The sequence below is a fragment of the Falco naumanni genome, chromosome 8 (genome assembly GCF_017639655.2).
Source record: "Falco naumanni isolate bFalNau1 chromosome 8, bFalNau1.pat, whole genome shotgun sequence".
Taxonomy (NCBI): Eukaryota; Metazoa; Chordata; class Aves; order Falconiformes; family Falconidae; genus Falco; species Falco naumanni.
In genome coordinates, this window is record NC_054061.1 from 26,573,211 (window position 1) to 26,586,500 (window position 13,290).

Sequence of the window (13,290 nt, forward strand, 5' to 3'; positions counted from 1 at the left end):
CTAGCACAACGTCACTTTCACCAACCAGAAAATCCAGCCCGAGGTGTCAGTGAAACCTGAAAGTGCAGCTGGGGCTCAAATTTATGATACATCTGAAGTTGTGAAGTAGGGTTTGAATGACCAAGTAGGGCTGGCGTTGGCGTGTTGGGAATCCTGAAGAGAGGTACTGCCTAGCTTGGGTGGTGTCCCCCCTAGCATGATGGCTACTCTGCATCATCGTGGTCTTGTGAGGTGGCTGATCTGATGGCTCACTACTGCCCGTAAAAGTTGGTCCTGGTGCCCTGCCTGCTTTGGCTGTGCCTTCCCATGCTCTCTCCTGCATGAGGTGTGGCACTGGTCCAGCCCCTCGGTGGTCTGGTTCAGCATGCACAGCTATGAGAAAAGCAACCTGGCAAGGAGGGTTAGAAACATGCAGCTGTGACTAGGAGCTAACAGAGTAAGACCTCCAACAGAAGCAGTCTATGACAGCCCAGCTGTCTGGGGAAGCCGCACACTATTGATATCCCTGTGGTCCCTTTCTCAGAGTATTTCCTGGGAAGGCTTGAGGCATGCTTCTGGAGGTATGAATTAATACAGGGCTCTGATCCTATGTGGAGCTGCACTGGTTCTCCTGCTCCAAACACCCAGAACATCCTATTTTTCTTTTCCCTAACAGCTTTGAGCTCAGTCAGAGGGACTGAGGATGAGTTCACCTGGCTTTAGATGTCTAGATCAGAGTGAGTCAATTTGGGCTTCCTTTAAGCCAACAGGGAGAAATAGATCCTTTAAAATGTATCTCATCTGGTCTGGTTTTATATCTGCTTTAGGATGAGGTTAATCCCACATTAATGACATCTCTTTTTCTAGCCTGAATGTGAGAAGAGCCTAGCTCAGATGTCTGCAAGATAGACATCTGCATTTGGTCACATAAATCCCACCCGTAGAGCTGCTGCACTAATGTGACGAACCAAGATGAATGGCTTCAATTAATAACAACAATAATAATATAGTCTCTCTAGTCTAAATATAGAAGAAAATTTCAGATTTTTTTTTTTTTTTCAGATGCAGGCCAGATCTTTCCTCGGTGTTGGTCATGTTATTTTTGATTCAGTGGGGCTTGCAGTGAGCAGTTGGTTGCAATGGTCAGGAGCAGTGGTGGTACCTCCCTTAGGCAAGCTAGACTAATAGACTCTGCCTGCTGGTACAGGCTGATAGAAATAGGAGAATTTTCCAAGGTGATGGTTTGGTTTTGCTCTTTCGAATGAGGTTGAAAAGCAAGACCTCTGTTGAAGATATCCTTTGTAAAAGCACAATGACTGCAACTTTCTGGAACTACTTGCAACGCCCAAACTTACTCTTTATTAGTGTTTCTCATTCAGCTAAAGCTGAAGCGAACAAATGAAACTAATTACTCTTGAAGTTGGGTATTGCCTTCTTGAGCTTTATGAGCCCATTTTTCTGAAATTAGAAATTGCCTAACTATGTGGAATATTTCCAGCAAAACTGCTTCCTACAGCCACAATTTTTAGTGTCACATAAGTGCTTTGTGGGCTACCTTTGGGTAGGCAGCAGTGACATCCAGTGGCCAGTGACCCGATCACAGGTCTACTCCCGGAGCCTGTCTCACCTGGGACATCTCTCCTTGGCTGATGTCTGAGGCCATCGTGGTTTAACTCACTTGTCCTGCTCTTTTTTGTTGTTGGTGTTGGGGTTTTTTTGTTTGATTTTTGTTCTGTTTGTGTTTTTGGTTTTGTTTGGTTGGGTTATTTTTTCCTTTTTTTTCCCTTTCTTTTTCCTTCTTGCCCCAGAGACTCTAAAATCCTCAGACAGATCTTCTCTGAAACTCCAACAGTGACTATAGAAATCTACTGATAAAAAAATTAAAGAAAAATCTAGATTGTTGGCTTCGATGTAAAGTATTTTAATATGGCTGCCTGTAGACATGGATGTCTAAATAGGGATTGAAGATCAAGGTGTAGGTATTGATGTTGGAAAAGTCTGGCCACCTTTGAATTCTCTACGGACCATGGAGTACAACATGCCTATGGGAAATGGAACATAGCAATAAAGACCCTGCATATATTGTTTTACTATGAACTTAATTACTTTCAAGGCAGTGGGTCTGATCCCAGGTGACTCAGTTCATTACGGACTAAGATTGAAGATTGTGGGGTTTTTTACTCTTATGAGTAAAGATTTTCAGAATGAGATCCGTAGTTATCCACCTCTAATTGCAGGAAAAACTGCTGAACTGGTGGTGCACGTCCAGATGACTTGTACCTCCTCTGTGCTTATATAGCCCGTGAGCCTTTCTACCACAGGGACACATGGTCCACCTTAATTTTAAATAGGTACTCCTTTCAGTTATGTCGGCTACTTAAATTTATTTGCAGACAGTCAATTCATATTGATCATAACTCGACCTTACAGTGACCTTGAGCAAAGGTACTCTGTGACTGCTATAGATATTGTGATCAATACTGGAGAGCAATTGACTACACCTAGTTACTGATAAATGAAGAGTTTTTTTTTAAAAAAAGTACACTATTTTCAGAAACAAAGATAACTGCTCATTTAGTTGACTGTTTGCAGAGGTTTAATATTGATACATGAAGTTATAATGACATCCTTGGGCATTCTCAAACGGGAGAAAACAATAGGGTGCAGAGTCACTGTAGCACATTAAGGAGAAAGAATCATTAGTTCCCAACTTCAAATAAGAAATTTCATGATATTTATGACAACAACGCTGAGAACAAATACACTTACTTAGCAGTACTCATTGGAGAAGGCATGTATCAAACTGTGCCTCTTTTCTTTATGTGTGAGCCAGGTCTAGTGAAATAAAACACTCTATTGCTGTGCATGGAACAAAGCCTTTAGTACCACTTATTTTACTTTAGTACCACTCTCCTTTGCACATTTGTGCCTAGATTAAATTGCACATCCCCAGGTATAACCAACTGTAATCATGAGGAAGAGATCACTTTGGTCTCAGCACATCTGCTACACGTTGATACGCTTCCCCATGCTGCCTGAAGTTGAAAGGGAAGATGCGAGGGCTGTTTTCCCCTGCTATTCCCCTCGCTTTGCTCAGCGTCCTGCTGAGCGACAGGAGCCGAGTACCAGCAGCTGAGATGCAGGCAAATGAAAGACCATTGGCAAAATGGTAGTGAGCTGCAGGGGAGGGTGGCTTCATCGCCAGATCTGGCTGGTTTCTGTACAGGGGAGGCCGCTCCAGGACGTGCCTGGGGCTGAGGTGTGATGCCCAGAGGATGCTCCAGGGGCGTGTGAAAAGCAGAGCTCACAGAGGTACAAGCGAAGCTTGTCCCCTACCAGTGGCCCTGAGCTTGCTTTCCATGAACGCTGCTTGCAGTGCAACCTGGGTCTGACATTTTACATGTACGTGCCAGGGTTTCTTTCTTTTTTTTTTTTTTTTTTTTTTTTTCCAGAAGTAGATTTTTACATCTGTGACATTCTTTACAAAAGAAATTAATTAAATGGCAGGATGGTTAAAGCTACGCAAATCAGAAACAGGAGGGGAAACGTTTTGCAGGCACAGACCTCCCATAGATCTCCCTGCACACTTCAGTGTTTTCCCCAGGCACTTGAATTTCTCTCCCCATCCCCAAAGTTAATCTCCTGATCATATTTCTTCAGTCCCCTGCAGTAAGTGTGTGTTTTCTTTTTTTTCCACACTTCCCTGTTTTTTGTAGAGATGGTGCCCTTCTCCAGGCTCCCTCTACATCTTAAACTTCAGTCAAGCTATTTATTAATAAACCTGTGTTTTCAGTGCGTTGGTACATCAATAAAGTACAGAGTGATTCAGTTAGTCAGCATTCTGGGAAATCCTTTGCTGTATTGAAGAACTGTAAATCTCTATTATTGCTTCCCATAGCACAAATAAAGAATACCCTCTTACCTTCGCAGCATTCTCTTTGTGAAGTTTGAGGGTGAATGCATACATATTCCCTAGCAAAGAGGATGGGTTTGTGCATGGCCCGGATAGCAGGCATTTATTGGGTTTGGGGTTGTTTGAGTTTTTTTTGTATAGCTTCAGCTGCTACCTGGAAACTCAGCAACAGTGAAGGGAAGCCAGGGTGAGTGCAGCGGGAAGCAATATTGAAACGTTTGGTTGAAAATAATCATCAAGACTTTAGGATTTTTTCCAAAGTGAACCTAAACTGGAGGCTTTAGCGATTAGTCCATGACTGATTGAAGAGGTATGTCACCTGCTACTACATGGCAGCACATCCCATTGCATTGCAATTGCCTGCCTGGAGTCATTATGGTGTATTACATCCTTTTGTTATCAAACTGTGTCGTGTTGCATCACAGTCAGAAGCAGCCGGATGGAGACGTGGCTGACACGTTGCCTGTAACAGACGCAATGAGACATAGCATCCAAAGCACATACCTGCTTTTAGTCAAGGCTCAATGTGCTCGGAGTGTGTTTTGACATATCTACAGAGGGTTTGAAGTTCCAGGTAATCCCTTCTCTCTTTGCCAGCTTTCACTCAAGACAAGTCTCTGTTGGACTAGGAGGAAATACAAGCTTTATATTACCTTTGCTTGTTGCAGTGTCGTCAAATAGGTGGGAAAAACTGCTTAGTCTAGTTAGAGCAATAAATGCATGAGATTTGGGACCGTTAGGCACTCTGGGAGGTTGCTTGGTTTGGTTTTTTTAAACCCTGGTCCCAAAAGCCTGAAGAAATAAAAAAAAGACTTCTAGTTACTTTCTAAAAAACTTCTGTAAAAATGAAGAAACTCTGGTAAAAGAACTAAGACAGGACTTCCAAACTACTGGAAAAAGATGTGATATATTAAGATGGTGATATTACAAAAGCCATAACATTTTGCCATATTAATTAATCTTGAATTAAAGCAATTTTTTTATATGAATGCATATGACATTCATGGCATGCCAAATTAATTCTTTATGATCAGAGCCACTGCAATCAATACTAAATGAATTCATAATGATAAGATACTTAAAATAAAGTGTTACCACAAAAAAACCATAAAAGGCCATCATCAAAACGGCAGCCTTCTAATAAAGCATTGCTGAGCAAGATGGTGCTAGCTATGATGATCAATGGCGGTCTTTTATTTATTCTTTTGTTTGACCTCTTCCACTCCCCATTCTTGTTGAAGTATTCTGTGTGTGATACAACAAACTTCATAGATTTCCTCTGGTATTGCCCCATGTTCTCATCGGGCTAGTTTCTTATACACTTAGGTTTTCATCCTTCGGGATCAGCAGTCAGTGATCCGAGAAGCTTTGTATCAGATCATGTTAATAAAAAACCCACACCTTACAGCAGCCTTGGGACTTTGTTGTGTTAGAGGTATTTCAAATGTCATGACAAAAACAAAAGTTATAGTGGGTATTGTATAAAGAGAGGTGTGTGTAACACATCTGAAGAAATTTCTCCTTAAGGGAATGGGTTGTACGCAGAGGAAGATACTGGTAAAGCATCCAACTTTCATATGATGGTTTTCTTCAGTCATGTTGTTAGGGGTCTGGATGATGCTCTCACCAGAGCGTAGGTAGAACAGGGCACCTGTCCTGCCTGGCTTCACAGTGCTTCCCTCCCCAAACCTGGGCAGTACGGAAAGGCGGAAGGGGAGGTGAAACACACAATGGCAGAACCGTGTAAAGGAGCGAAGGGCAGGGCCATCGTGCGAGAGGTGAAGGGACAAGCATATGGTGTGGGTCAGTGGGGGCTCCAGAGTTAGGGTGCAGCACAAAGAAGTGGCTGATGGCTGGGGATGGAGAGACACCAGGGTGATACTGTGAGGGAGAATGGCGGAACGCAGGAAGGGGAAGAAGGAAAAAAGGAGGAGAGGCAGATGGGCGAGGCCTAAGGAGGGTAATAGTAGATGTTGGTGGGTGATGGGAAAATTAATACTTTATAGAGCATACTAGTTTCAGCTTTTTTTGTTGTTGTTGTTGTTGTTTTTTTGTTTGTTTGTGTGTTTTTGTTGTTGGTGTTTGTTTTTTGTGGGTTGTTTTTTTTTTTTTTTTTGGTCTTCCTATGAACTAAGAGTACTTTAATTGACTCGTTCCTTAAAAATCTTCTGGGGAAAAAGGTTGGAAGCTAAAAGTGCAAGTTAACCTAGAAGAGGCAGCAACCCAGGAGCACAGATTTCCCTGTATTTCGGCAGCACGTGCTTCAGTATTTATTTTGCTATGGATGTACTTATCAGGTGAGGAAAGAATATTTTCAAAGAAGAGTCTGCACTGGGAAAGCCTCCCCAGAAGGTGTATTGCCTACCTGGAGCTTTGGGCTGTGGCTCATGGGCTGTCACACAACCCCTGAAATTAAAGGAATTACCTGTGCCTTACTGGTATGGAGACAGCCTAAATCTGCCCTAATCTGCCTTAATTATACCCTTCAGTATGGGGTTGTTCTGGTGATTTGAGGGTGGGAGGTTCAGTGGGGAATAAAAGTCAACTGTTTTCCCTTCTGGTTGGAATAGGGGAGAATTAGCTGGATGACATTAGGAGAGTTTCTAAATATCTTTCCTGCCAATATTTGATTAGGGACTTTAATTTCATTAGCCAAACTGATTTTTTCATTAGCCAAACTGATTTTTTTTTCATGCATTGCGCTCTCCTTTTAATGTGTAAATTACATGGGATTTGACTCTCATTACAGCGTTGATATGAGTGCTGCCTTCAAACGGACACCAGCACCAGACCTGTGCTTGTGGCCGGTTCTACTGAGAAGAGCTGCTTTGTGTTTTTCTCTGGGAAGTGATTTCTATAAATACCCAGTTATACTGTGTGGCTTGGAGACACACGTGTGCCTGTGCACATAGCCCAGCATCCCCTTGCATGCTGTCTTGGGTGAGTAAATTCCAGTAACTGGCCTGGGTCTCACAGTTGTGATATCCACCAAAGTAGGACCGTATCACGTGAAGCATAGTTTAGGTAAAATTGTGGAATGGAGCTGACAGAGGATGCAGTTCAACAAGTATGTGCCTACTTTGAACCTGAGCAGTTTAGCTGCAATGATTACAGGGCAGCTTTTGCACTTCCAGATTGAGATTGCCATAATTTGTTACCTTTTGATAGTATCCATTTTGGATAGTTTACATCTCATGCCATGTGTGCATCAGTTTTGCATGAATATTGTCACTCGTCCTAACGAGGATGAAGGACACCATTTTATATTACTTTAACTGAACAAATGAAGTATCTAAATAATAATATGGAAACATATTTCAGAATGTATTTTTCTGGGGTCGTTTAGGGTAAAAAGAAGCTGAAAAAGAGAAGCATGATGAAGTACTTTCCAAGTACTTCTGTAATTATGAAAGAGTTATTTCAGCTACAGTCATAAAGTCTAGTGCAATGCATACGTATGCAATTATAGTGCATAATATTACTAGCTGCCTGGTGCTGTATATGCCCAATAAAGTATTGGGAGACATAACTGTGCTGGTATTAAGCATATGAGATAAAATTGAAATAAAATTCAAAATACTTTCGTTCCAAAGTCACATCAGTTGAGGCTGAGATTACATTAAAACTCATACATGAAGCTGAATTGCTATTTGTTTTACTAGCTTCTCAGAAAATACAGGTGCTGTAGGAAGTGAGCCCAGTTGTTATTTCCAGGTAAAACTCTCCGTTTGGAGTAGAAAAAACATATAATTGAAAAAAGTATTTGTTGTTGCATAGCTTTTTGAAAAGGAAAACATGAGCATTTATTATTGAGGCAGTTATGGGAACACCCATCATTTTTATAGGCTTTTGTTTCTCTAAATAAACACATTGACAAAATTTCTATAATTGTTTTGAAAATATTTTTATTAAAAAAAAGCTTATTTTGTACAATATTGAGTAGATCTATTCTGAACTGAAGTAGAATCAATTTTGATATTTCAAATATTATTATTTTTTAAAAAATTTCAAACCAGCTCTACCTTGGGCAAGACTGAACTGAACATCTCAGCAGAGGTCTGCGTGATGCTGTCCATTGGAAGAGCCAAAGTAAAGCAATGTCTTTTGCTTATTGAAGTGATCAACAATTTACCGTTAATAGGATAAATTGATATTGCATGGTTTAGCCAGATTGTAACATTCTGTTTGTCAGAATTGTTAAAAGTTGAATTCTGGATTCAGTTCTTTGATGCATGGAAAAGAATAACCCATATATGGAAATACCTCAGTTTAGAGTTTCCAAATGTTTGTTGGTTCTCAGGAAAGTAAATTTTGTGCTATAAGAAATGAGCAAAATTTCTTTATCAAAGACTTTTTCTGCAAACTATGCTTTACGTTTTTGCAGAGTTGCTATGTCAAAATATTTCACCCCATCTTATATAGTAGGTATGGGTTTATTTATACTAAATATAACATCATTATATAATAAGTTTTCTTGGAGTGCTTGGTACTGTACAAACCACAAAAATTTTTGCTCCAGTGACCTTGTAATATAAAACTGAGGGAGCAATCACATTGCATTATGTGCCAGTGTGGTGAAATTAGTTTTGCACTGCCTAGGCAAAAGGATCTCCCTTGTCATCCAAATTACAGGACTGGGGCCCATATGTATGCACTCTGCCTGTTTGTTTATGCCATACGAATGGTAATACTAGGAAATATTTTTAAGAGTTGATGTCCCTTTTACCTCAGCATTTGCGGGTTTTGTTGTTTTTTGTTTTTTTAATATTTCTCTCCTGAGTAAAATGTGTCCGTTCAACAGAGTTGAAATGAGTTATGTTAATCTTCCAACATAAATATGAAATGCTTTTGGTTGTTTTGCCATCATTAGTTGTCCAGCTAAAAAGCAGCGATTAGTTTACAGGCACATTTCTCACAATATAGAAAGTGTTTGTTGGGGTGAGGTACACAGGAAAAAACATGGATGTTTGGCCAAATATTAAGGATGAGCTCTAAACTTGTGGAATTTCTTCTTCATCGTCTTTTTCTTTAAATCCAGGCTTATTTCTGATTTACGTATTTCAAAGCTCACACAACCAAAGGAGGGAGATTTTCTAGCAGTGGGGGGTGAGCCTATTAAAATTCATCACGACTCTCTTTATTGAAAGGAGTAAACAAGAATCAATTTTCTTTACTAAAGAAGCTGGCCGAGTTGCGGGTTCATCTAGGGCAGGGTGAACTCTTATAGAGAGCTAACACAAGAAATGCAAGATGTGCAAAATTAGTGTGACTTCTTTCAGCTGGAGCCTGGCTGGTGGGGGGGAATGCACGGGACAGCACAGAGCATTTCGTAGGTTTTGCCTGCAACGAATGGACAGAAATTCCTCAATAGATGCATGGTTGTGTATTTCTAAGCAAATAATTGGGCATTTTTTTAATAAGATACTAATTAAGTGGAGCCAGAAGCTGTTGCAAGGACTAGATCAACCACGATGGCCATGAAGGCACGTCGAATGACTGATATTACCCATGCCAAACATGGTTTTCCTGCTCGTCTGCAGGTTAAGAGATGAATTTCGTGCACGATGGAACTGTGGGCAGGTCATGGTTTTTGTCCCTGGGGAGGGCGTTGGATTTCCCTGACCCCCAAGGATGAAGCCCTATGGGCCCCCTCCTCCTGTCTGAAGCATATGATATCGATGTTTTTGGTAAAGCGAGGACTCTGAAACGCATGTATCGCACCAGGCTCCGTGGAGTCTACGCTCAGTGGAGATGTATAGGCAGAGATGGAGGGCAGCCAAGAACGGCTTCTGCTCGGGTGGGTGAGTGTTGTGCTGTGTAATGGCTTAGATTGGTTTCAGGGCCTTCCTGTTGCTAATATTTGTTAGGTTTCCACGGAATATAAAAGTAGGCTTGCATTTCAGGCTAGCTTGGGCTGCTTTTAACCTCAGATCATCTGGGTTTCATAGGTACTGGTCATATTGTAAGCTTAAATATTCTTTTTCTCACGTGTTCCCTTTCAAATAGGGTCAAGGCAGTTTTTTATTTTTAAACATTTGGAGTTTGTTTTCAAAAAGTTTCTCCAATCAAGACAGTATCCAAGCCATCTTGGTTTGTAGTCATACATCCAGTATTACTACATTAGGTCTTAATAAAGAACTCATGCAAAAACCAGATTCCCTTCACACTAACTACAGAAACATGTTACGGGAATGTGACCATATAGCTGTGTGGAAAATGATATTACTTGCAGAAGATTTGTTGTCACATAACAGACTGCTCATCTGCTGATTACTATCTTACATTTATCGTGCATCTTCCTTTGTGTGGTGACTGTGATACTTTCAGAATTGTTTAAAATCTCTGCAATAAAACAAAATAATAATAATGATAAAAAATATAATCTTGAAATGCTTCTGCTAGGATCAAGCTAAATCCAAACTAAAAGCAAATTTATACATATGCTGTATATTAAGCTTAACCAGGGTAACGCCCCTTTCCTTTGGTTTTTGGAAAAGAGTCCCACATTGTCACATGTAAAGGGACATTTCAGCACTGATTTTCATTTTCATGAGATTAAAAGTGAAACATGTAACCACAAAGCTGGTTTATGTCATCCCCTGTTGGAGCCAGCAGTAATGCCAAAAATTAGATATTTGATAGGTTTGTGTGAGAAACAGATGCAGGAGGGATGCCATTCCCACAATTTTAAACTCCTTCTTATCTTTAAGCTAGAAAGAACATTCCAGATGAAGAAAATCTATCTTATTGGCTTTAGAAAATAGAGGAAGAAAGTTGCCAACAACAACAACAAAAAAAGACAACCAAAAACCAAAACCAACAAAACCAAACCAAAACAAAAAGAAAATAATAAAAGAAGTTAATTTAAAACCAATGTCAGTCTTGGGGAATTGTAAACCATAATTGAGGGAGGGTGTGTGTGTGTGTGCATATACATCCATATATGTGTGCACATGTACAAAATAAATAGGCTGAGATGGGGCTTTTCCCTTCCTTTTTGAACTGCTTAATGCAGCCTGCTGTCTCGCTTTGGTGTTTTTGAATACTTTTGGGGTGCAGAGAGATGGGAGACTGTAAAAATTAAGGGAAGAGTCTCCCCCAAACATACACCCAATAAACTCGGTGCAAGCTAAAGCATCCAAAAAGTATTCTTTCGGCTTTTTGTTTTGGAAGCAGTTTGTATGTCCCTGTTCTTTTTATTTCATTCTGCCAGCTGTCTGCTAAACAAATCTAGCCAGGTGGGGCTTACAACCCATGACTAAAAAACCTACTAGTGCAGCTGTCCAGCTTGCCTGGAGGAAGAATTCTAACAAATGGCAGGAATGAAAAGATTGGTTTTGTTTTCAAGAAAGTAGCTATACCTTCCTTGCTTCGTTTTTTTTTTTTTTTTTTTTTTTTTTTTTTTGTTCCATTTGCTTCAGTTAACTCATGGCCTCCTAAGGTTTTACAGAGTAATGGAAAATTCACTTCCGTGGTTTATCATTTAACGTGCTTTTTGGTATGGCTTGGGTATCTTTTTTTTTCCCCCCCTCCCCTGTGATGATTTTATTCTGTGTTAGACACATAGGGCAGCTGCTTTGAGTGTTACTAAATGTAAAATAATCTGACACTTTCCCTTCAAATCACTGGTAAGTCCCTTCAAATCACTGGTAAGCCATATAGTAGCTTAGCTGGATTTTTAAATATTCAAGAGTTGAATATATAACTAGTGAAGGGTGATGGTTGGTATTGTTTATCCACAAGCTGGGGACAGAACAGGCTTCTTTGCACTGCTTCATCAATCGACCTCAACTGTGATTTTCTAGTCAGCAAATGAGTGCTTCATTTTCTGTGTCTGTGTTGAGCTAAACAAGAGCTGTGCTAAAAATTACCAAACTGCCATCTGATCTATAGTTCCAGCAGTAGATTAGCATGTGAGCCACCGAGCCACCTTCCCTCAGTTCTTCCAGAGAAAGACACGTGTGAAAGGTGTTTGTTACCAACATCCACTTGGGAAATTCAGTTGAAAAGCTCCCTCTGCTTTTTGTTAGATAACAGCCAAAAAGAAGGAAAAAAAAAATACTTTTGGCCCAATCCTGCCTCCTTTGAAGCCAGTGACATCTTGTTCTTTTCTTGTTCTTTAGTGCGGGTCCACATTGATTGAGATTGATCTGGTGGAGTGATTTGCTCAGTAAGGAGTAAGGAGGTCTTTCTTGGGTATTGCTCTGGGTTGCTTGGGTTCCAACTTTAAAGGTGCACATGGAATTAACACTCTCAGGGGCAGGGTGGAGCCTCGTAGGAAAGCTTCAATACAGGCTTTGGGTTTGGTCCAGAGCTAGTAAAGTATTTACGCTTATGCTTATATAGGCATGCGAGTGGTGCTGCTGCAGTCCATGGAGCTAGTTTTGACCAACTATTGCTTGTATAATGATCAGAAATTTCATGTGAGCTTAGTATGTCTTTTGGATGGACACTGTATAGTCAAATGACTATGTACTTCAAAGAAATCATGTCTTTAATAGCTGAACTACGGACATGTTTTATTTTTGTATACCTGATTTCAGTGACTTACCTGTTTCCTTACTAGCATACCAACAGGTCTGTACCCCAGAACTGACAAGCAAGACAGGGAGGTGCATCCATGCACAGGGTCCTGCTGAAGTTCCCAAGACATGTAGGTGCCAGGTCCAAACATACTCACCTCGTTGCATGGTTAGAGCTTTTCTTTGGGAAGTAGCAAGACACATATAAGACACATTCAGTGCTTGTCATTTATCCCTCTCTGTTGTCATTATCTTCACAAGAAAAAGTGGATGCAAATGAGATGCCTCTCTGTAGCACGTGCACTCCCTGGCCCGCCTAGCCAGCGTGTTCAGATAACGTCCCCTTTCCAGTTGATTTGTGAGATTGAGACCTCATCCTGTCTCCACAAAGGCGATGGGGGAGCAGCGCAGGCTGCCGGTGCTGCACAAGTCAAAATGGCATCCAGCATGGGCAGGCGAAGCCAGATTGCGATTGCAGGCGCCGTTATTTCCTTTTGTTGTATAACAAGGCATGAGTGATATTGGTTGGGGTGCTCGCAAGCCAAGAAAAAAGAAGGCCAATTTTTCATGAGGAAATTGAAGTGCTGATGCAGAACTAACCCTCACAGTTTGTTGTTATTTAATGAAGAAGCAGTGAGTGGGGGATTTTGGCAAAACTTGGTGTGTAAGCATAACAATTGTAATGACATTATTTAACACACAATGGAGTAACAAAGGCACTTAAACGGTACGATTAAGAACTGTGCTAAGATTCTTGAATAGCAACTGAATGCAAACAATGTGGCTGTGTTATTCTCAAACCCCATACAGAAATGTACTTGTTTTACTCCTTCATTCCATTTTTCTGAACCTACAGTAGAATCTTAGAATGGCTTC